This window comes from Bombus impatiens, unplaced genomic scaffold (genome assembly GCF_000188095.3).
Source record: "Bombus impatiens unplaced genomic scaffold, BIMP_2.2 scf_2078, whole genome shotgun sequence".
NCBI classification, from domain to species: domain Eukaryota; kingdom Metazoa; phylum Arthropoda; class Insecta; order Hymenoptera; family Apidae; genus Bombus; species Bombus impatiens.
The window spans coordinates 1-25,915 of NT_178497.1; the positions used below are offsets into that span (position 1 = coordinate 1).

Genomic DNA, 25,915 nt, shown 5'->3' on the forward strand with positions numbered 1-25,915 from the left:
TATAACGTTATAACGTATTACGATATATGGTATAACGTCATATGGAATAAAGTTATAATGTATTACGTAATACGTTATAACGTTATACCATATGACGTTATACCATATAAGGTAGTACGTTATAACGATATACCATATAACGTAATACGTTATATATATAACGTAATACGTTATATATATATATATATATATGTGTGAATGACGTTGTATAGTATTACGTTATAACGTGTAACGTTATATACTATTACGTTATAAGGTATAACGTAATAAAGTATTACGTTATATAGTATTACTATACAACGTATAACGTTATATAGTATTTTGTTATAACGTATGACACATTATAACGTATTACGCTATATATGGTATAACGTCATGTGGTATAACGCTATAACGTACTACGTTATTATAACGTGTAACGTTATATACTATTACGTTATAAGGTATAACGTAATAAAGTATTACGTTATATAGTATTACTATACAACGTATAACGTTATATAGTATTTTGTTATAACGTATGACACTATATTGTATTTCGTTATAGTGTATTACGAGAAATAGGATGAAGTTATAATGTATTACTTTGTATAGTATAACGTTATAGTGTATTACTTTATATTGTATCACCTCGTATTGTATCGCAATATAATGTATTACGTTATATGGTATTACGTTATATTATATTGTATTATAATGTATTGCGCAATATGCTATTATTTTGTATTACGTGCATGTAATATATGCTATGTGAAAACACGCCAGCTTGTCTTTATATGTTATGTGTAGGCTGATCGGCTCAATACTCTAAATGGTCTGAAGGACAGTGTTAAAATTTTAAATGATAATTTTCTATTACGTTTACTGTTGAAAAATATGGTTAGCGTAAGATTATGTGATATGTCATAATTCAAATCATATGCATTATGTACCTTGTTGTGGAATGTGTTAATTTATATTGTCTGGCAAGGAATCTATCGTGTAATTGTTGAAAATTGCGATGCGGTTTACGGAACAAGAGTTTGAAACTATTTAGAATTATTTGACGAGACTATTTCAAACTGTTACAAAATATTAAATTGTATATTTAGAGTCTGATGGAATTTCAAGGTTGCACTGTGTTGGGAATAACACATGACAGAGAAAGTTGTGTACATACATGTAAAATAACGTGAGTGATATTGAAAAAATCATAAAAAATAAAATTTATGTGAATATTGCTCTTCCATCTTATTCCTCTCTTGATGTCATGTGCGTAAAAAATATTTCTCTTAATATTACAGGTGTGGAAATCATTTACGTAGCCTATTTTAAACGAACCAGCCTGTTTATACATATACAGGTTTATGTTTATTCACATGACAAATGTAAGTTCGAAATGAAGTTATAAATTGTTAGAAAATGGTATCACGCTTCTGCAGATATTTCGGTACGTATATCTAGTCAAAGTGTCTAGTGGTTACGCTCGTGAACATAGGAGTAACTATTAATTTCAGATGCAGTTTATATGTTTCACCGGCAGAAGTTTGCTCTTAGTTAGATTAAGTTATATGTGCTGGATTTCTGAACAATGATCCAACTATTATTGGAGTTATAGTGTAGAAAAACAGTAGCAATACCCAATGAATGGTTATACATGCTATGTGAAAACAAATATGTATGTAGAATATTTCCATATGTTACGAGAAACTATACTTGTAAACTGTTTTACTTGTAAGGTATAATAATTTTTTAGTTTTTTATTTTAAATGATTTTTTCGATCTGTAATATCTTTCAAACGTCATACCTATATTATTTTATATCAAGGTATTAAATTTTATTTGCAATTACTCAATATTTGCATATTAATTCAAGGATTACAAAGAACTTTTTAATCGAATATTCTGATTGCCATCCGGTTGAAAAAAATACTTTTTAGAATTTTGTTACACCGCAAAAAATTAAATATATGAAGTGGAGAATTATCTTCAACACAAATATGTTAAATAGTACAAAATTTTCTTTGCTTTTAATGATTTCGTGTTAATAAGTAATATCGTGTTAATAAGTATTTATATATTGAACAGCAAAATTGTGCAAAATTGAGAATGATTCAGAATTCTCTTTAATTTAGTGAATATGACTAATATCCAGACATGTAAAACATAAGTGCTTATTGGGCAGTACTATCGACATCGATTACGGCAGATGAGCGGTGGCCGCATGACGATGAAACACTGTATCGACACGTTTTTGATCTGTTCCAATTAAAAATTGCTCCGACACTTTATCTGTATTGCTTCTCCTTTAGAAATTTTTGCAGAATTTAGCACTGTGTTATGAAATCGTGCTACATAACAACTGCAGAAGTACAGATATCGATGCTTTCCTAATCTCTTGAATCGATCTTCCTACTTCTTCAACTTTTATCGTTTTTGTAAAAATTCACGGCTTTTAAAAATAGAGTAGTCATATTACTTCTTCGTTTGTGTTTAAAATGAGGAATTGTACAATGATTTCCCAGTGGATATTACAGACCAACATTGGTGTTACATAATGGAATTACAGCAACAGTAGATTTTTCAATAACGTAGAAAGATGTTAGAAAAATAGAAAGACGAGATGTATCAGAAATTGCTTTCAACCACAAGTACAATTTGATTTAAATTTTGCTCACTTTGAGATTTCCATTTTTCATTAAAAAAATATTTTATAAAAACATCTGATTATTTAACTACTAGAATTACTTAATCGATTATTTAATCATATGATTATTTATCTAATTATATAATTTAAATTATTAACATTATACAATTTACATTTTTAAGGATGTTATTATAACTATCATGTTATTAACATTTCATTATAAACAAAGAAGGAGAAGAAGTTAAAACAAAATGTTTGAAAATCTGTGTTTATGTTAATTGCATGTATATGTATGTTGATTTCCGTAATTGTTTCTGTTATTCTATATACATAATCTGGGTAATTTATATAATATTTTATGCAATTTTTGTTCATCATACTCATCGTGTAATATGGCTACAATTGGAGGAAATATACGAAGATATGATCTGAATTGTCAAGGGGATTGGAAGACTTGAACCTGTCCTATATGGGTTGATAAATTGAACGAAACAGACGATTGAAACCTTTCCCTGTAACCTTTGGGAATTCGATGTACATATGCGGACAGGAAAGCAAATTAAGCAAGGTTGCCTTCGTGTGAGTAGTAGAATTCTAGCATCTTCCATGTGTATAAGTAATTGAATATAAATTTGTATATGGAAATATTATGCATTGCAATATTAAAATCAAGCTGATATCAGCTTTACTATGAATTTACGGCCATAAATTTACGGGTTATAAGATTTATCAATTGCACTAATATAAATTATAATTTACAAATGAATAAACAATTAATATAATAAATTCGGTTATATCTGTATCCTTTAAATTAATTACGATTTACATCTCTAATTTAATTATAATTTAGTTTCCAAAAATAACATATCATAAATAATATTTTGTTTCAGCGTTTAAATATTGACGTACACATATACATTATAAACACAACGAATCTAAAATTAGAGAAGTGTGTCGAATATCCATTATTGATTCCTTATAGCCCTTAATACAGAGGGCTTACAAAATTTGTTAATTCTGATATCATTACTGAAGATGTTACTACGTACTTCTTATTTATTGTTGCAAAACGACAGCTCAGTCAAGTGTTGAATATTTAATAAACATTATTTTATATACACAAACATTATCTGTACTATTTTTAAATACAAAAATATAAAAATTACAGATTATGAATACCTGTAAGTGAGCAATCCAGTCCACATTCAATCAATCTCTCATTGTTTATTCGAGTAATAATTTAAGTAAGTTAGCCTGCTCATTTGCTCACCAATGCACAACGATAAACAAATAAAAGAAGTGTCGTCTTCAGCTCTTTATCCTCTTGATTGATTGAGGGAATCTGTAATTTTGACACAATCGATGGATGAAAGATACGATTCTCTTGGTAAAGGTGATTAAAGTGGAACAAAAGTAAATTAGTTTAATACAAATACAATTTGTGTAATCTGAATGAAGATATTTTACTACGAAATAAAACGTAGTTTAATTTATCAATCAAATTTTGTTTACACGAATTTAATTTCGGAAGATATCTATATTTCTATTAAAAAGTTTCTTAATAAATCTACAAATTCTATTTCTATTGATTTATGTGAATTGTTAAATACACACACAATAAAATATTTGGCGATATTATCTTTTATAGCTCGTGAATAGTTGCGAATCGATAGATGATCTCACACGTTCGTTTTTGGGTTGAATTGCGAGGCATAGAGTAAATCGATAGTGCTGATCCAAGAAGATTATTGGTCACATGCCAGGTCTTCTTCAATATGGCACTTCATATCAAACCCAGCACCTTTATCATTCCTTCGTAATCACTCGATTCTTCCATACATAATGTATAATACATACAACGATCTTACAAAAATATCTCAGCTTGTAAAACTATTTGAAAATAATGTTATTAACTATGTTTACAAGATTGTACATATCGATGTATCTCTTAGTTATTTATTATTGTTTATTCATAATTCATGTTTTGCGGCTATATCGATGCATCTCTTTGTTTATGCGATGTGAGTTTATTATATTATGTATATTGTATATAGCATTATAGCACAAGCAGATGAAAATGTCTCTGAAATTTTTGAATGATTTCGTCGCATTTAATTCAGTTGAAATAATTTAATGTACTGATTTTGCGAACATATAATTCTTGTTTTAAATTGGACAAAAGTTTAACAATTTTTTCAACAAAATTATTATGAATACGTTCGGATTTGAGTCCAGTTTATTAAATTAGAATTCTAAGGATCCTTAGCACGTAACAAAATTAAACGTTTAAAACTCTGTTTACTATCGGATTTATCCGGATTATGATCATTGCAAACTTGAATCCTATTATATTCAAACGCAACTAATTGGGATACAGGAATATTTAAGAATCTGAAATGAGAAGATTAATAAAGTAGGTCACGAAGTAATTTGTTCTATTATCATCAGTGTATAAAAATGACGATTGGAACGAAATAAACTCTAATTGTTCCAATCCAATTAAGAGCTGCAGATTGATTTGCGAATTCGAATTTGTCGATTTTTAGGCCAGACCAGGCTTATTCTGGAGTTTTAAAGTACAATAGCTGGCAGATGAATTAAAAGAACTTTAATACTTGACAAATAATTCGGTCGAAGTTCCCAAGTCTTTCTACCCTTCATTTTACGCTTACCTCCTTTTTTCTATTTCTCGATTCACCAAGAAGGAGATTGGCATTCGAGGTTCAATGATAAATGAGCTGCGCTGAATTGGAACGACCCTTCCTTGCTATTTTCTCTTCTCAGTTTTCTCTCACTTCATGAACTCCCCTCTACTTTGCTGCTTATTCCTCCGCATCCACCTTAATCTATCGGCTTGGCAGCATGCTGCACGATAATTTTGAAGCTGACACGAAACAACTTTTGCTTAATTTCTGAAGCAACATTTCTTTATTTTACTTTGATAATGATGTGACATGGATTTAATTAAAATTGTAGAACAATTTTGTTTCATAAATTTTTTGTCTTATATCCTGAGACAAATTTACTTAATAGTAATAAAATTGTTAGCTAACAATAATAAACTAATTTGTCATAAGTATCGGTTGTAGTTTTTCAGTTTTGGTGCTGTTTGAAGTTTCTGTAAGTACAAGTTTTGTTTTTATAAACAACGTAAGAAAATGCAAATATTATTAAGATTAGAATACACTAACCTGATGTTATTGAAATTTATTGAAAAATGATGCACAGTAAAGATAATTCATCTCATTTCTGGCATTCAGTCCATTTCATTTATTCAATCAATGATCAAAAGATGTATAAATAAAATTTCTTTCTAATTTCCTGTGACAATGCAAAATAATATTTTATTGAATTTTTCGTTTTTCTGAATATATGTGAAACGATGTGTCCATACGTCTTTGTTTCTATCTGTTATTTATTGTGCGGTAAGTATACATTTATGTGAATGGACTACGCGGAGCTAAGTTTCTGCAAGATATCCCAAGAGTTCCATACACATAACATGCACTATTGGTCTACGATGGAAACGCCACAAGAAATACCATTCAACCGCTTATGTATCGTGTGCAGAGACGTATCGATGCAGGCGGCTAGCTCTTTGAATACCCTACAAAACAAGTAGATTTATTATTTTTATAGTGTTCCAATTTAAATTAACCTTTGTTCCGTAAAGTCACTTCTAAATTATGATGTCATAGTTCGTTAAATTCATCTCGATGCTAGCTACTATGTTATGTTATAAAAAAAACATTTGTTAATATGTAAAAAGATAACAGTGATATTAAGCAAATCTTAAATAAATGATTTTAGGATTGAAACCGTTTAAACGACCCTTCGTCATTTGTTTATTTTTAACAACAGTGGAAGTAATTTAAACATTCGATTTAAGCATGACTGTATATATGTAATGAAAAAACATATTAATGCAAATCGTGGACTTGTGATCAGACCGACAGTAGCGAAAAGAAGTCTGAAATGGTTTATGTATGGTGAAGTATCCTCAAGAGACGACTCTTAATCAACATAAAATTTTTAATACCTTTGAGTAAGCATGGAGGAAGAGAATGTTTTTTCTCATATACAAAACCTAAAGGATTGGTAATAGTTGCGATCATGTAGAATAAGTAACGTAGTAAATTTAAGAATAAGAAGATCACGTTTCAAAGATTGTTTCGATTTGTTTCTTTTCTTATTATATGAACTATTTCTATACTTTATTTTTTAAAAAGTATTATATTTTGATATTTACGCATTTCGTTTTATGTGTGTTGGTGCTGAACTATATCTTTTAAGCATTATTTAAGTGATCACTGTAATTTGTGATGCAATTAAAATAATTGTTTAAAATAACAAACGCAAAAGGGAAATTTATTATGATCGCGTTGTATATTCATAATATAAGAGAAAATTTGTATTATAAAACTGTATAGCTATTTTAGATGTCAATCTGGTACAATTATGTCGTTTTTTTATTAAATTTCTATTAAATTTTTTCGCTAGAGTTACACTTTTTAAAGTTACAAGTGTAATACAATTTTTAAATAAAAACGTCATCAGTTACAACGAATTTTAATATAATTTTTAAGAAACCTATTAATATCATTGAAACAACTGATCACATATTAAGAATCGAAAACAATGAAAAATAATTACTAATTTTTCATGAATGGAAGAAGAATTTTTTCCTAAAGGATTAAATATAGCAACCTAACCCTAACCTATATTATCTGCAATTGTTTTCAAAGTTGGTCTAAGCTTCTAATATAATAGTATGGATTATAATACACTAAAATTCCAGAAAAAGGTGTTTAAGCATAATTTTCAAGCCGTGATACGTAGTTTATACTAAAACTATCCTAATAATATCCCAATAAAACAATGATATCAGAAAAATGAGAACAATTCTCCCCACAGTAGCTTTTCCTATTTTTAAAAATGAACATTATCTACGTAGAGTAAAAGATACCTTTTGAAGCGAGAATAGAAGATTTCTTTTAATTCTTCTGAAGCACACTTGACGATTCAAGTAAGATTAGAATTCACGAAACCGCTGTTAGTAGTAAAATCTCCGCAAGAACTATATACCATTAGCTCTTCCTCATTCTTCACTCGTTAGTGATTCAATTATCCGCGTCGTTTGCGCAGATCAAAGAAAGGGCTTAATCTTTTCTACAACGAAGCCTTTCGTGGGCGGAGCATCGACACCGTTTTTTTTTGAGATAGCACCTTGCCGACTATTGTACCAATACACCGCGTCGCGTGCATACATAAAGGCATCGCGCTTATGCGCGCGCAAGATTGGTCCAGATTCCTACCCGACTCTTCGTTGTCCTCTCTGTCTTTTTCTCTCTCTGGTTCTTGGTGTTCTCCTGTTACGCTTTCGCGGCTCTCCTGGTACGTGTGCGTGCCCAGTGGCGCCGCCGGCCGGGCGAAATCCTAGAACCCTAGAACGACAGCCGAGACTCTGACCCCCCCGTTGTTCAGTCGTGGGTGCAGTGCGTGCGAGTGTGCAGTGGTTTCGGGAGCTGTTTCAACACCGGCGTGGCCTGGAGCGTGCGAGGTTAAGTCAGTGTCATATTGCCAACCCTCGTTGCCATTAATATACGCTTCGATCTTTGCTTATTTTTTTACGGTACTAACGTTTCTTATTTTTCGCCAATTTGTTTACTCTCGTAATGCATAAACTCCACGTTTTATGACAGAAGATTTTTACAAATCCAGGGATTAATGTTTCATGTGTTTAGTTCTTAACAGCGTTTGTCATTTGTGTACGCAGATTGTTCGAACAACGACACAGTTTACGTTTGCCAGGGATACAGTTTAGACTGTTGGCAATTAATTAACCACTTAACGAAACGTGATAAAAGCTTGATACCCTTGTGAAGCAACCGATGGTTCTTATCGGTCATAATTGTTTATCGTAAGTTTTCGTTATTTATTTTTCGTTCATCCCGCACGGTTAATTTCTTCAAAGGTTCATAAACCGTACATTCGTGCAACTGCGAAGCCCGCCATAAACTTTTTGTGTATATTGATGGCGATCGTGATTGAACGGAGGGAGATAGCGAGAAGTGTTCGCGAAGGATAAAGCACGGCGAAAATACACCGTGTGAAAATCGCGGGCGCGTTAATGATTTGGTGTTGGTGTGTTACGACGAACGAAGACGTCGCGCAGTTCTCGCAAAAGAAGGTCACCTGTTTCATGAGCTGCGATTATCCGAAATAAAATATCATTGACCTAGTTAGCAGCGCAAAAGTAATTAGACATTCAGACTAGTAGGGACCGTAGGTGAGAGTAGAGTGTTGATCGATCCTTCGTCATTGCCGAGCGCATGTACGTGATCCATCGTAAATTCACGTTTCCACTTGTGTATCGGTGCGTGCGGTGACACCGAGTTGAAATACGGCACGCGGGCCGCCCATCGGTGACTCGCGATGCTTAGAAGAGGAGGAAATTTAGTCTCGTACGGGTAATTCAAATCTCCAGCCAGCTACGAGACGGAAACGAATGGCCGGATTTTCTCCCTAACGACTAACGACATTCATATTCGTTAGCTTCGCTCTCTCGTTTTTCCCCCTCTTTTTTGCTTTTCGACGTTCGATGGCGGAATCTTGTTTCCCCTATCTGACTAGCGCACTATCGATCTATCATCGATATCGATCATGAATCTTCGATCTCCATTACGATGTTTCGAGTTGTGCATTGTGTCAGTCTTCTAGTGTTTTCGATAGTATTAACTACGTATTTCAGTTTCAAATTTTAAATTCGAATAACGGTACTTTTTACTTGCTTAATACGTTTTTACTTGTATTTTGCCAATATCAATTTTCATTGCTCTATTTTATGTATAAAAAGTCCAGTTGATAATTTGTCGATATCTTGTTTCCAGCAATGTGCGATTATGTTTACAACATATGGCAGACATTAAAATCTGTATACAACTATGAAGGAAGTGTATCAATAATATCAAATAATTTCCGACATTGCAAGATATTTTATGTGTGCATTTGTCATTGACATGTTTATTTCAATTAATCGAACTGTATGGCATTGCTGAAACACATTCTTCACCAAATGAAACAAGTGAAATTAGTTTAATCATAATTGATGCATCAAACGTCATGAGTTAACCGCATAGAAGCTCGGAATGTTCGAGATTATCTTCAAAGATTTATGACAAAGTCGCGAAGAGCGATAGATAATCTATTGGCAGAGGTAGTTATATCGAATACTTTGGTAATATTGGATACTTTGTGTATGTTTATAAGTAACAATAACAGTATACCTAATACTGTATTCCTTGCTGATATACATATATGTAATCGAACTGTAGATTTCAACATTTATATCTATGTTTAACGTAACATAAATATAACATCTTTATGAGTAGACTGAATGTAACATTTCTTATTCTTAAAAGATAAAACCTAGATAGACAATTGATTTATTAAATATAATAACAAGTATTATATTTTTGGTTTACTTACATGCTTTTCTTTATTACGTGCATTTTTTGGGGCCGTCAAATTTCCTACGAATGTATAAAAAGTCGCAGTCTACTTATGAGAAATAATAATATTATGAGAATATAAATGTATTATGTCGCTATTATTATCAGGAAAGATACGCTACCTGCGTTCAGGATCCGATACATATATAACATCAGCAACTATTCGTGATTGAATTGTAACGATATTGTCTTCTGTTTACGTGAATGTTTGTAGCATAGCGTAATTTGTGAGTGGAAAACGTACGAGTTGCCAGTTTGATATCCAAGTGGAAAATCCATTGAGCTAATCCTAATCCCAGCACCGATGAGTGGTTCACCTGGACTGATCAGACTACCTGCATAACGATCGTTGAAAATCGGATTAAATGCTGTCAGGTATAGGCTTGAATTTACATCCAGCGGTTATCTCGTTGAATTGCAGCGTACTTTCCTCTAATGGCCTTTCGCGAGATACGCGAATCAATCAGTTGCTTGCCAATGTACCGCTCGGAAATGATGGGTGCAACGTTTCGTTGTCCTTTAATAGCGACACTAGCGTTCTTATTTGCTTTCGCTTCTGAGAAATTAAGCACACCTTTCCGATTTCTACTATTCATTGCATTTGTATTTTGAACTTTAGTGGCAATTACTTTCGACTTTCCGTTGATTACTTTCGAATAAATGACGCATTAAAATGCAATTAAGCGAGTATTAATAACTAACCTAATTGCATACATAACTAGGATACTTTCTGGTGTTTACAGGTTACCACCTTTGTGCGTTACCAGTTCTTTTAATTACGGTGCCATGCGCGTTTAATTTAAAATTGTACTTTTATTCCTTTTAGTTAAATTTCCTGTATTCTTTGGATCATCTCTGACTAAATCATATTTTCCTATCATTGGAAAGTATCATAAATTTCAGGAGAATAAGAAAGAATTGTTATCGATAGGTACATATAATTTTTTATTTCAGTATTTCTCTAAAAATATTCTTGAAACGTTAAAAGCCTTTTTTTCGATAGAGATGGAAGTGAATCGAGTAAAATTCGAGGATCCTAACAGGATGAAGAGTCACTTATTTAAATTATCTGTATGAGTATGAATCGATAAAGTATTATCTATCAGGTTTGAAATGTCTGTCTCACGAATCTGTTACTCGTGCCATTAACGTTTCGTTCACCTGACATTATGGTTCTTCTTGAATTTCAAGACTGTCCGACTACAATTTCTTTTCGTAATGAAATATCGTATTTCGCTTTTACTTTTTGAAGAAGGCAATTCTTCTACCAATTTTCTTGTTCTTAATACCTCAGTCGGAACTTATTAAACGGATTAATCCAACTTTGAATAGCGACTTGACTGACTGTAGTTCGTTCTCTGCAGAACAGGTAATTAATATAATTGCGAATGGCGTCTAAGTTGATTCTAAGTATTATACCCCTGCGAAACATGGAAATTTTATTATGGCGCAGATGCATGGCAAATGGAAGTCTTGGAACTTAAAGTAAGCTGCACGACAGTATTAATAGCTTTTTAATGTCAGGGAAAATATGATTACCGCAACTCTCTTAATATACATTATCGTGGGACCGATGTGCGATAAATTAAGTTATTTAAATTATATTCCGGAGCGTGCTAGGCATTCAATTTTGTACCTTTCAACGATAGGTTAGCGAAGGCGCTTTTTGTCTTTCCTCTTAATCTAATTCGTCGCTTGACGTTTAACTTCTATAAAGTATAAAGGGAAATCCAACATTTTTTCTATGTATATATCGTACTTCATATTTCATTGAAACCAAGACATAAATATTGTACACGGTTATTTTTGCACTTATTATACTATATATTGCATAATTGTCTCGATTTATTTGCACGATAAATACTCCTAAGAGGTCCGAATTTGTTATATAATTACCATAAAATTTGCAATCATTTTGAGCCAGTTACGTCACAATTATTGAATGTTTAATGTTCTCGGCTTAATTACACCTGGGCGGTGTAACGTTCTCCTAAACTGGATGTCGTTAGCAAGTGTGACGTATCTTTACTTTGCTTAGGTGATGAGAATAGAATGGCCGTTGAGATCGTATTTGCCACTCTTACGTCGAATATGTTCTTCTAGTTGATCGAGATTCTTAATGAAGGTCTGATAGGCTAAGGCAAATACAATCTCTTCTCTATGAATTTTCTTAATACATTGGATGTAATTGTCTAAAGTTTAGACGACATTTGGAACTATATTTGTTTGTCGTTGCTGAAAGTACTCCTTTGCTGTCGTGTTAAATAATATTTTATGTTCTTATGTCGTTCTTACAACGTTTTACTAATTATATTTTTTAGAATTATATTATTTGTATTTTAAATAACGTGTTAAGTATTAAATCTGGTATTTTATTATATGAAAGAGAAACGAAGGGAAAAGAGATTATTATGTAAACTGTGGATATATTTATGCGAATTCATATTTGGAAGAACGCAATTAAACAAATGGTATCTACACAAAGATTAATTTCACGTATTATCATGAATATTATATGTACGAATATTGCAATATATTCTATGTGTTCTTGTACGCATAAAACTCTGCAGTCTAGAAGTTGTAAACTGTAACAATCTCACGTTAGTGAATTGTTTTATATTTCTTAAATCTGAATATAGTATGTGATATATTTCAAGTAGACGAGTTACTAAAAATATCCGGGACACGCTTTAGGTCTTAAAAATGCAAAATTTTAATTTCTGGAGATACAGCTATCAACGTTCTTCTCTTAGTACTTTTTGGGTTGCATGGTCGCACGAGAAGAATATATACTTCGACAGCTCTTGCCAAGTTTTTTTTTCACTTGTCCTGTACAAGATTTAAATTCAGTTTATCTCGTAAAATATGGCAATAGTATTTCTAGAATAATACTGCCGACTGTTCTGTTTTAACAAAATGAAAATGGTGAATGAATGGTGAAAATTATTGAATTGAATAAATTGTGTGTATATATGTATATATAATAAAATATGAAACAACTATTGAAATATATTGTTAGGGAAATACAAAGTGGCATAACAAGACAATGGATAAGCAGAGTATCGATACATTTTTGTGTTTTTCTTTTCATTCTAAAGGAATTCTATTGCGTTAAATTACTATTTATATTTATATTAGTTATATTAATTATATAGTTAGTTATACTACTTAATTATAGTATACCAGTTATATTAATATATATGTGTTAGTAAAATTTGGTTAAGTAACAAATGAATTTTTCAAAAATTCTGTGATATAGTAGTACAGTTTATTACAGCCATTTGGAAATCCATTCTCCATTGCAAAATCTGCGCTCGAATATGTAACAAACATTCCTTATCGATTATTGTTCGATTCTACCATATTAGACAAGTATGTTTCACAATCAAATTTCATTTCATTAGATATAGAAAACCAATGAAATGTCTTACTTCATAGTTTGAAGATATCGATGCAGCTGATATGGTTGGAGTATCTACTATTTGAAAGCATTGAAATTCGCGCATTTCATGGATACTTCAATACATTCCATGGTCAGATTGATCGTACACCTATCATACCAGTACAATCTGGAATCATGACAATTCAGATAATTGGAGAAATACTCTACAGCATCGCATCTATGCCTACCTGACATTTTCAACCGCTTTAATAGCTTAACGCTGGTGAAACATTTTTTCAAGTACAATTTAGAACATTATCATATGGCTTACAGCTATTTTCGTTTTAGTAACACTATAGCAGATTTTTCATATACAGCTTATATCTAAATTGCTCTAATTATTTAAATATATGTTATTCGTAGACTTCCGAAAATTCTTGAAAATCTAATTAAGTATCTTTAGAAAGGCTGTTGAAAATGATTAGCTCTTTAGGCTAATTTTATGCGAGATGTAATTTATGTCATTTGTAATGAAATAATATATAATAATGTTCACAAATGAACAAGGCACATATTTCAAATTTCAGAACATGTAAACAATATAATGTAACATGTAACAATATTAATTATGACTGAGGTAAACGAACAAAATATTTAAGACTTAAAACCTTTCTTCAAACTTAAAAGACTTGTCGTAGGATCCAAAATTCAATTGCAGATTCAGCGTTTGTTTTATGTTGTTCTTTTATGTAGTCTAAATTGCGTTAACTTTTATACATGTAGTCATGTAAATAGTGGTAGATGTTAATAGAAAGTGAGATGAAAACAATACAAAATATATTTACGTTTGTCATTTACAATAATTTTAGCTTTCTTAACTTCTTTTAACTGTAATATTCGTAATAGTAATCGTCTCATTACAATAAAACAGCAACAGAAATTATCGTTTCGATGCATTATCGTAATAGTACTACAAAATCAGTTATTTCACATTCGGTTATTTTTATTTGTATAAAATTAGGATTTTTAGTATACCATACTCGTATTATACCATATCCAAAAACTAGTATGAGTCAACAAATGCGGAATCTTCTTGTACTTAATCTTCTACATATAAGCTGAGACTTGTTTGTGTAAAAGAATAAACGTAGTTGATTACAATTTCTCTTTTTAATTTCAAAAGTAGGGACCAGCAATTGCAATACAGACGTACATTACTTGGTATCAGTACAATGATGTATTAAATAAAACACAAACAGTATGCAGAGATAAGCAAATAGAATTTTATAAATATTCATAATATCTTTCTCCTATGGTACATTGGTAGACTTACACAAATTTATTACTATCTACATGATAATATTTTAACAACGTTAAATGTCATTGTACGTATTCATTATTGGAATTATAAAAATAAAATATTGTTACATTCTTTTACATATACCTAATGCAATATAACATTCAATTGAGATTTATAGCAAAATAATCGGTTCAGATCTATAATAAAATAATTCAATTCAGATTTATAAGAAAACAAACAATTTATATTTATAAGAAAACATTCGATTCAGGTTTATAACAAACTATTCAATTCAGATTTCTACATCGATCACATACGTTATAAAAGTATCGTATCGTTAATATTGTCTTTACAGCGATATTTTCAAATAAAAGATGTTCATTCAATAATTATTTCTGAAATATTACAATTCCATTATCATTAAGAATTCACAAGTTTATACGCGTTTTATTTGATACCTTTTACAGATTCGTGGTTCGTGGTTAGTGCAGTCGAGCAGGAGTTCGATAGGGACGAGTGTGTTAGCCATAGTGGAGGAAGCAGGGGTCCATGATGCCCCCCATAATAGGGGAAACACTGCGCGTATGGTTCCTCTCGGCGTTGGTGGTTCACGGTGCTGTCGCCGGCAATCCAGACGCGAAACGCCTTTACGACGACTTGCTTTCTAACTATAACAAACTAGTGCGCCCTGTTGTGAATACCTCGGACGTACTACGTGTGTGCATTAAATTGAAACTTTCGCAGCTCATCGATGTGGTGAGTACAACTATTTGTTCTATTTGTTTTGTTTACACCGTGATCTGGCGGATAATAGAAGGGCGTCGTGGCATCTGCGAAATTAGTTTCCCGTGTAATTTAACGAACGAAAAACGGGGATCGTTTTGAAGTTTCTGAAGCCTGCGATTATTATCTTATTATAGAAAAATGGCAGATTAAAATGAAATAAATTTCCGTAGATATAACATCAAATTTATCTCTTAAGAAGTTATATTTATGATTTTCTAATACTTCTAAAATACAGCTGTTTCTTTTTAAATTTTACTCAACCCTTTGACCGAAACTTTAATTTTACTGGCGTCATCTGCACACTGGATCGTTTACGTTCATGTTTAGAGATTTGAAGGCTCTTGTGTTTTTAAATATCCCTTAAAACTCTTCAACATTCTTCCAGGTTTCTAGAATATCGTCCCATAATTTCTACTGCTATATGTTACCTTAATTTATTTAAGCAGAGCACAATTTAAATGAAGATATAGGAAAAGTAAGAAATTATTTAAAATTATTGTCAGAAGCAAACCAGTACGTGGATGGAGGGTTAAGATAATTCACTTTTTATACGCGCCAAGTTAAATGTATTTTTCTTGAATAGCGAGGCTCGTCTGTAGCTTCCCCTAGTCCCATGCGCACCTCTTAATCTGCAGAGAGACAGGAAAATGTATGTATTTTATCTGGATTGTTTCTTCGGAAGAAGTGGCCTTTGTACTTCTTACACTTTGCCGGTTTATGGCACATTTCATCACGGTATGCGCAGTAATCGCTCGTCAACGAGATTGAGGGGAAGCAAGGGACCGTGACGGTACGCCGTGGTTAAAATCGCACGTAGTAGTGTGCTCGTATTTGGGCTAAAGTGGATGGATACGATTATTCGATTACATGGTTATTATGTCGTTACTGGAAATGAATTTAGTCGTCGATTGTACATACATAGATATATGTATCTAATCGATGAAGACTAACAAGTTATACGCATTGAAAATTGGTTAGGAATTACGCGCTATTATACGTTGCATGTTACATAATTTCCTTTTTGGAAAATATTTCTTTTACTCGCTTATGTGATTAGCACTGGTTATGTGAAAACGTATCGTGGATGATTATAACTAAACAAATCTTCCTTTAGATTATTTCATAAATAGTAACTGTGGTCGTAGGTTTGTGAATTTATAAAAATTACATGATATTATTGTAACAATTTTATCGTATCTATATATTCATTAAAATTAGAAATTATAAAATATTATTTGTTTTATATATAGTATAACAGAGTATTCAATTGAGATTTCTACATTGAATTTGTGCATAGTTTACGCAATATATTGGAATTTTTAGTAAGTCATTTTTAATATTAAATGGAAATAATACTGATCTTCCATAGATTCCTTAGTCCTGCATTCGAACTTAAAAACTTATAATTACTACTAAACTTATTAATAAACTCGGTTTCTATTAAATATATTGCGAGGAATTACATTAAAAGCGAAAGCAAGAAATCAATTTTAGCAAGTTATATTTGAGCAATAAGATGTCTGTACCGTGTTCATTTAATGTATTACCGAAGCATTATTTGAATTCAGCATGCAAATGCTTTCGCAATCAGTTGATTAAATAGACAATACAATTTCAACATTATTTCAAACGCGTATACATTAATATAATATCGAAGCGAATACAGAATATATTGACCGTTATTGTGGTTTAAATTTGGCAAACTGTTTAACATAAAAACGAAGCAGATGATCTTTCGTGATTTCTAAAAGCATTAATTAAAATTCTCGATATCTTTTCGATCCTCATTTTCATTTTGAATTTGTCAGAATATTCTAACTGCGTAATCTTCTAAATTATATTTTGTCATAACAGAAACGGAAGATCGGTTATTTCAATCCTATGCGAAGCATCTTGACGCGAAATGTACGTTTCCATAAAAATTTCCATTACCTTTTTGAACTTTTTGACAAGTAAATCTGTTGATTAGATTCTTTTCGCCTTTTATAGAATCAGAGTAGGTTACAGCTATTTCACCTCGCGCTCAAAAGAATATGTAAATGGATAAGCGCCTCGCGTTGAAGGTTTAAAAAGTTACACCCTCGAGGAGTATGAGTTCACTACCTAGGGGTTCTATGTTACCTAGGGCTCCTCTTGATCTTCAGAGTCTTAATTGCGTCAAGTGTTTGATTGACAACCTGCAGAGGTACTGGTCTTTATTAATTAAATACTTCGTGTGATAAATTGTCTTTTGTAGGCACGTGATGATTTATTCTGCCTTAATTTGCATTTAATCATTCACTAACTTTTCACTTTTCACTTTTTTTATCGCCATTCGAAAGTTTTAGAACAGCTATTATGTTGGCTCCAAAACTGAAAAGAACAAACCATATAATAAAAATATCAGGACGTGAGATTTCATCTAATTTTTATATTATTGTATATTTGCGATTCTTGAAATATGCGCGCAATTTAAAATTTCTATTCTACACCAAGTATTAAAATTTTATTAAAATTCAAATTAGAAGATTCCCCAAGACTTTTGAGCGAGAGTGTATGTACATCTTTAAATGATTTTTGTTAGAAAAAGTCTTTTCCACAAGCTTCATCTTATATTATTAAACATGTAATTCGTTTGGACGACAATAATGTCATTATCACTTAAATGTTGTTATGGATTGTATCGAGAATTCACGGTATCGATAGGAAAGTATTCCTCAAAATTAATAACATCGTTTATGCTGTTCTTTTATTCAACGTTCTTGTCAATATCCATTATACTCTTATTTCTTGTTGAAGGAATTAAGTTCGCAGATTATCTAGATTGCATGATCTCTAGTATTCATTTCGTAATAATTTTCCACTTGAATACGATTTTCATAATTCACGGAGATGAGATGCTGCATACCAGAGGTTTTATCCAGGTTCAATCGACAGGCGGAATTCAACCTATTTAATTCTTCCGATGCAGCATCCCGAATCTTACAGACCAGTTATATCCACTATGAATTAGTCAAATCTGTCTGAAATGTCAAATAGTTGTAGTAATTATTTACATATTTCATGATAAGAAGTCTATTTAAAAAACATGAAATTATCTCTGATATTGGTTCTTTAAAATTTTGGGTAAATTTGGGCCATCGACTCTTGGCGTTATTTACAAATTTCATGATAGGCAGTCTATTTAAAATATATAAAATTATTTCTGATATTGGCTTTTTAAATTTTGTATGTTTCAACATTAAAACCATCCGTTTCTCGTATTAATTTTTCTATTATTGTTACAATTTTCTATTATTGTTACAAAATATAGAATCTGTGAATTGTTAAAAAGAAAACTATTTGTCATATATATCAAACTATCACACGGTTATTAATATTTATTGTAATATACGTAGCAACGATTTGTTTGCAAACTTTAGTATAGTAGTTATATATGCAATGTCAATGAAATAAAAATAAATACACTTTTTGAAAGATTTTTATATGAAACTAAATAAATTTCCTTTAATCTCTTCATATTTTTTATCCACGAAATAAACGTAGCTCGTTCTCTTTCTCTCTTCGAAAATCGAACCAAGACATTAATATTGGAAATCTATAGTTCATACGCGTCAGCAAATAAATTAAATAAAATTTAAGGAAGATCAATTTTCCCAAATAGTATCAAGAATTTTATTTTTGGGAGATACAGATTTATTAAAATATGTGTGAAATACTAACACGAGCTTTATCTCGTTTTCATTTATTGATAGGTAGAAATATTCTCTGAACAAATATAATACCTTCTAGTAATATATCTTATCGTTGCTAAATAGACGTTAACACAAGATTGCTTCAATTTTAATATCAACTATATATCAATTACTTATGTGCAAGTATATCTTAAAATGTTTGTATACGTATAACTTCGTAATAATGTATCATTAACGAAGACATCGAACTTTATTACAAGTAATTAATACAGTTAGCGTACGACGTTAACGAACTGATATTTGATATCGTTTTAACGACGTAATCTATAACGTAAAATTACTTAATTGTTTCTCGATGTCACCTACTGAAGAAGGGGATCCTGAGAACCATTAATGCGCTGAGGTGAAAATACAGAAATTACAGACCTTCTGTAAAGAAATAAGTTCGAGGGGAAGTCGTGGAATTATTTCCATTAGCATGTACTGGTTGTATGGGTGGCGTGGCAGCAAATTGCGTGGCTGTATGCATATATACATTCTTCGGGTAGATTGCGTGGTTTCTCCATGCTATTACGTCGATTTGAGGAGAGTATTCGCACGAGTTCTGATAACTTTCCTTAGAATTTTCCTTTCTATCGAACCTTGCACGAAATTAGATTCATTCTTGGCTCCATTGGATAACTCTGGTATTTTAATGGACGACTCTTTATTATGTAATTTAGAAACATTTTTTTTAGAATGATATTTATGGCATAAACAAGAAAATACATATTGTTTGATAGAGTAGTTACACTATCTTGGTTTTACTTTTTAATTCTGGTAATAACGATATTCTTCTAAGAGCCAGAAGCCTAACGGTTTATTTTTTAATCTGATCATGCATCATGATAGTGTTTCCAATGACGAAGTTATTGATTCGGTAGTTAAACGTTCTATTTTGTCAAAGTTTTGAATAGATCAATGTTTATTTAGACTTAAGTATAATTTTTGCACGCGATCTTGTTTACGATAAACGTCTATTATATTATTTATCTAATTATACTTACTTCATTGAAAACGTTTTTATTGGAAAAGAAACGATTATGTTATTATGCAGATTGGCTATGTAGATTCTTAAAAATAAAAATAATTGTTTTGAAAATATATCGTTCTCACGTCGTTCTACGAAAATGATAGTTTTGTATGGTACCGAATATGATTTTCAAAATGCATTAAAATCAGTTCTATTCTTGCTTTGACTCTTCAGAATAAAGAGTAGTTCATAGAGAAATAAAGGAGAAGAACTCAAGGAGGAGAGAATAATTGTACTAATTGTTTATTGGAAAATTATTATCACACCCTCGATATCGTCTCTACGACGATACTATCGTCTTCAAGCAACTCCTCTCAAAGGCAAATTCTTTCAAGTCAACTTCCCAACGTTAAACTTGTGATTATCTTCAAATCCGATCAACTTATCTTCGCTCTTAAGAAGTAGCTTCTCCCCATTAATTTCATGTGCAGCGTGCTAAGAACATCATCGCGTCACGTAATCTTTGTAGTGTATTGATGATTGGTGACGACGCTCTTCTATAATACGGTTAAATAGCTTTATACTTGTTTTAGTTTCATTTGTAATGGGACATGTATATAAAGATATACATTATTAGCTTATATAAAATTATACAATGATATATATGTATATGTATACAAGAGTATCCCAAGTTTAAACGATTAAAATTCACCAATATGTTCCGAAATATATTAAATATATTATAGATATATAATAATATATATGTATATATATGTATATAATATTATATAATAATACATAATATATATAATAAATGAAATGTATTATAGAAATAATGAAGAAACGTAATATAAACGTGGATACGTACACGCTTTCCACTATTATTAATAATTATTTAATGCGCATTGAATGAATGTATTATGAAAATAGAAAAGTCTTGAAGCACTGGAATATAATTACAATGGCACAATCAAGTACACCAGTTCTCTTGCGTTAATGAATAATACACACGACATAATGTTAGTTTAACATAAGCCACAGTAACGTTCCATGTAAATTATGTTTATATTATACCTTAATGAGTGTAGCTGTTAGTTACGTTAATTCATTGTTGTGAACACAATATTTTACTATAAGCTAGTTATCATTTGCTTCAAAGGCATTAACTTATTAATATTACAACGAAATTTTCAAACTGTGTATTATACGAACCATATATGGCATTTTTGGATATTAATTTAAATCGTAAAAAAACAGATAAAAATTACTCTTGAACAATGTGCGTTAATATCTGATAAATATTTCATTATACATAATTTTACATATTATACGTAATTTGTCTAGTGATAGCTCGGTTATAATATTAATTAGTTGATTACTTAGAAGAAAATGTTAAAATAATTTGTAGTAAAGCATTGTACTTGTAATTTCGAACTAAGCTTCAGCGAACACTCTTTTGCGCTTGTACGGTTTGTTCAAATATAATTTTTAACAGAAAAAGCGGAAACGATGGTAGATCTCTTTTTAAACGTTTTCATTTTCTGTTCACTGTAAAATTGTGCTGTTATCGTTGATTCCTGCGTGAGATGCCCACTTGCTACGAGGGGAACTGATTGGGTGCTAAAGCGCTTCTAAAGCACACGAAATCTAGCGTGATCCGGGTTTCAACACGCGAGGGATTACAGTTTGATCGAATCGAAAAAAAGGAAAAAAAACAGCAGATATCGAAGTACGAGTAATCGTAAATACTGTAAAATCAATTCTTATAATGCTGCGATGTAAATTTTCAATCACAAAACGATAATACGTTTGCAGTGTACTATATATTAATAGCATATTAACAGATAAAAATCAAATTTTTTCTCGCTAATTGATAGAATATTTCGTGTCTATTTATTATATAACCATTTTTTTTCAATGATTAAAAGGCAATTTATGAATATTTTTATAACGATAAAGACCAATAATTTTAAGTATGTATATAATTTATTTATGTAATTATAGAAAAGTTAGAAGGCCGTAAAATTTGTGTACTTTTTGTGGATTTTTAAATTGATTAACAATAACTTGCAGAGCAGGACATAGTGAAAATGCAGAAAGTTCTGTAGTTCACAGAGAAATTGGTAGTTCACCTCAAAGTTTCCCTACTTTGTATTTCAAGTTTTGCAGAAGTTTCTCCGTGCTATTGTCATTTGAAATTTGCATATTTCTTTACTTTAATCCCGCAGCGATATTTGATTCGTGTGGATTTAAGGGAGAACCAGACGTTAAAGATTTCGAAATCACCGCATTAAAAAAATGTTTTTCTTATATTAGACATATAGTAATTCAATTTATGAGAAATATATCGAACCGGGAGAAAAAGAAGTTGAAGTAAAATATAAAATCGAACTTTCCAACTCAATGTACATTCTAACAAAAATGAATTGTTGATAAACGTAGATTTATGAAAGTCTATAACACAACAGCGTTATTCAATTTTCCACTTATAAAATAATTGTTGACGCATCATTAACTGTAGCTTTAATCTAGCCCAGCAGGCGGTTTATTGAATTATTTATTCAGTATACTTTACGGCTACTATTAATGGAATCATGCTTACATTGTAGGAGCAGAGTAAAGTATAATCTGCTAAAATGTTGTTTCATTATTTTATGCTCAATATTTGCAATTAATTCTTATGCAAACGATATTTTCATCCAAATATCCAAAATATTTATAAGCTATCTTCTTACGGTGGAACTAAACCTAATTTTGTATTTAGATACAATTAACGTAGTTTATAGTGCAATAAGAAAGGCGAAGAATATGCATTAAATGTTGAATATATGTGTTGTTCCACTATTTATGAAATATCGGGAAAAGGAATGATTGTACATGAAAAATAATCGAAAATATAGAAAGAATTTTTTAGATTTGAGGCTTTGTTTTCAACGAAATCAGCTTCGAAAATTTATTTGTTATACGTCAATTTGGCCACTTAGTAATTGAATATAGTTGCAATACTTTTCGTCTTAATATCGATGTTATCTATTAAATATACATATTTATAATATCTTTTTTCTGAGACAATTGAAATGAAACTTCAGATTCAAAAATATTTCTGTCAGCGTTATGACAGAATATACTATCAATAAAAACTGGGATTCTTATCACTATTATGTTAAATATTTTTCATTAAAGAAATAGAACCTAAGCAAACATTCTGTTCATACTTTATTACAATTTTATTCTAAATATTTTCGTGCATTTCAATTTTTCTTGAACGCGTAAGCACCCGCAGTCTACTTATAATTCTAACTGTTTGAATACGCGGGACGATTTAATTTCTCAAGGCCCGAGCAATCAGGAAGATTCATGAAAGTTAGGGAGGAAACATCTTAAAGAAATTCTGTTTGATTTACGTAGGACATACCGATCTACATACGTTCATATACAGCTATTTATGATGTTGACGTAGGTATTGCGAAGCTGGCTCCATTGTCAGGATGATCTATCATAAGCACTGTACTCTATGCACAACCCTGGCAATATATGGGCCAGGTATTCGCAACACAAATGTGTCGCTCGGGTTGAAGTTCTCGAGGACTGCCGATTGAATTCCATTAGAGTTCATTAAGGCGTATTACGAAGTCCCCGCGGTGAGGTGATCCATCGATCCTAAATCGAGCAACGAAGTTTATTAGGAGAAGCAAATAGTTGAGAATTTAAGGTTGAAATTTAGGCTTCCTGTAGGAGTGGTCATAATGGTTGCTACGATTTTTTACACTCTATCAATGGCCCGATAAAAAAAGCTCTTTATCAAAAGTTAGATGCTATCGAATAGCTAGTCGACTATGAAATCGTCGAACAAAATTTTTGTTAAATAAAAGAGTCATCTGCACTTTTTTAAATAGCATTGTATAATTCTTTCTAGCCAATGTACTATATTCGAAAACACTGAAATCTACGGATACGAATTTCATTGAATAACTTGATTAGGAAATAGTCTTTTGAAATTATTATTGATAAACTTCTTTACGGACGTCTAGCCATAGGTCTAGAAACAATGTGATTCACTGATAGTTTATAACTAAGTGTAGGTAATATGTGCACTTACACGTTAGAATTTATTCGCGTTCCTATTTTTGTAAATATATGTGGAAGAATATTTTGATAGATTTTCGGATTACAGAGCTGAAACTTTAAGGAAATGTAATACTAAAGGTAATTTGATATTAATAGGAGCGTTAGCGAACGCGTCATGGAATTCTAGAAAACTTTCCTGTAATTTTAGGTCACATAATATAGTCGCTGCCATTTTCAGCACATTATGTCTACTGCATAGTACTGCAGTGTCCGAAATTCGACATCACAGAATTTTTACAAAATAGCAAAGTAACGTTAAATTTAGTGATACTAAATTTGTGAATTAATTTAATGATTAATTCTTTTCTAAACAATTTGCTCTGTTTTCTTTTAATTGTGAAATGCATCTGAAACAAGCTTTTAATAAATAATATTTGCGAAAAGGTATTAAAATTTTAATTTAGGCATAACATTCTACGATATATTTTCTAGTTTCGATGGATGTGTATTTATCAGTGTGTATTTTAACAAAAAATTATGCTTAGAAAAAATGTATTCTCAGATACGAATAATGTATTCAGTGGCAATATGGCCTGATTTTCAATTGATCAACAAATTTCCAAATCATTCACTCATTTCTCTATTAATGCGACAAAACAAAGAGCTGTTGATAAAAAATACACATATTTACGCCATGTGCAGCCAACCTCTATATCTTCGACAGGGTTGAACTCATTCCATTAAATTGTTATTGTACTTAATCGATTCAACCATAAATTCATGTCCCCATTGATCTATATTGCTTCAATTTACATTTTCGAATATTTGTATAATTTGAGAGAAGATGAATAGTACTTGGACGCGTATACCGATAATAACAGTATAGATTTATATCCAAAAAGATATTTTATGAAAAGAGCCCTAGAGATTTGGAATATGTTTACAAACTTTCAACAATCTTTTAATAAATAAAGCTACTTTACAATCTATTTTTACTTTTCGTAAGATATTAATCATTCTTGGGACGTCGCAGAATTCTTCCATGAAATACCATCAGTATTATAAGTAACTCATTAAATATGTGTAACAAATATACAAAGCAACAACAGAATTGTTTACCGTTCGATAAAGTAAAAGAACAGATTGGCGATGTTTGATATAGTTTCATTTTAAAATGTTACCTGCTCTTCTGTTACGACCGTTCGCGGAGAGACGCGGTCGCTAGGAGAACGCGTCAGCGAGAGGCGTAAATTCTCGCTACGATTATGTTAATCGACGCCGCGAAATAGTCGTTCCCCTGTTTCGATTAGGATAACAGAGGTGGTTTAATGAATGTAACACTGTATTAACAGGTTAACATAGAACAATATATTTTACAATAATATGATGAAGATGTTACAGAAATTTGACTCAACTTTGCGATATCTCTAGATAAATTCGTTTGCTCGTCAGATTTGTCGAAGTGTCACGTTTGACTCGTCAGAAGGAACTGAACGCCCTTCGATTATTCCTTTGTCTCATTTGGAGGACGACCCCCACTATGCTCGGGGCACGCC

The 25,915-nt window shown here is 31.3% G+C and overlaps 2 long non-coding RNA genes across 2 annotated transcripts; one reads left to right on the forward strand and one right to left on the reverse strand.

The window, feature by feature from the left end:
- The first annotated feature begins 7,939 nt into the window (after positions 1-7,939).
- On the forward strand, positions 7,940-15,375 carry LOC112213910. Its single transcript, XR_002947819.2, has 3 exons — positions 7,940-8,191; positions 8,403-8,546; positions 15,287-15,375. It is a non-coding gene; the product is annotated as an uncharacterized LOC112213910 (long non-coding RNA).
- Positions 15,376-16,971: 1,596 nt separating this feature from the next.
- On the reverse strand, positions 16,972-25,508 carry LOC117152443. The gene is made up of 6 exons (XR_004462827.1): positions 25,356-25,508; positions 23,719-23,951; positions 20,618-20,848; positions 19,706-19,962; positions 18,493-18,607; positions 16,972-17,957 (listed from the first exon to the last, which is right to left on the reverse strand). It is a non-coding gene; the product is annotated as an uncharacterized LOC117152443 (long non-coding RNA).
- Positions 25,509-25,915: the final 407 nt, after the last annotated feature.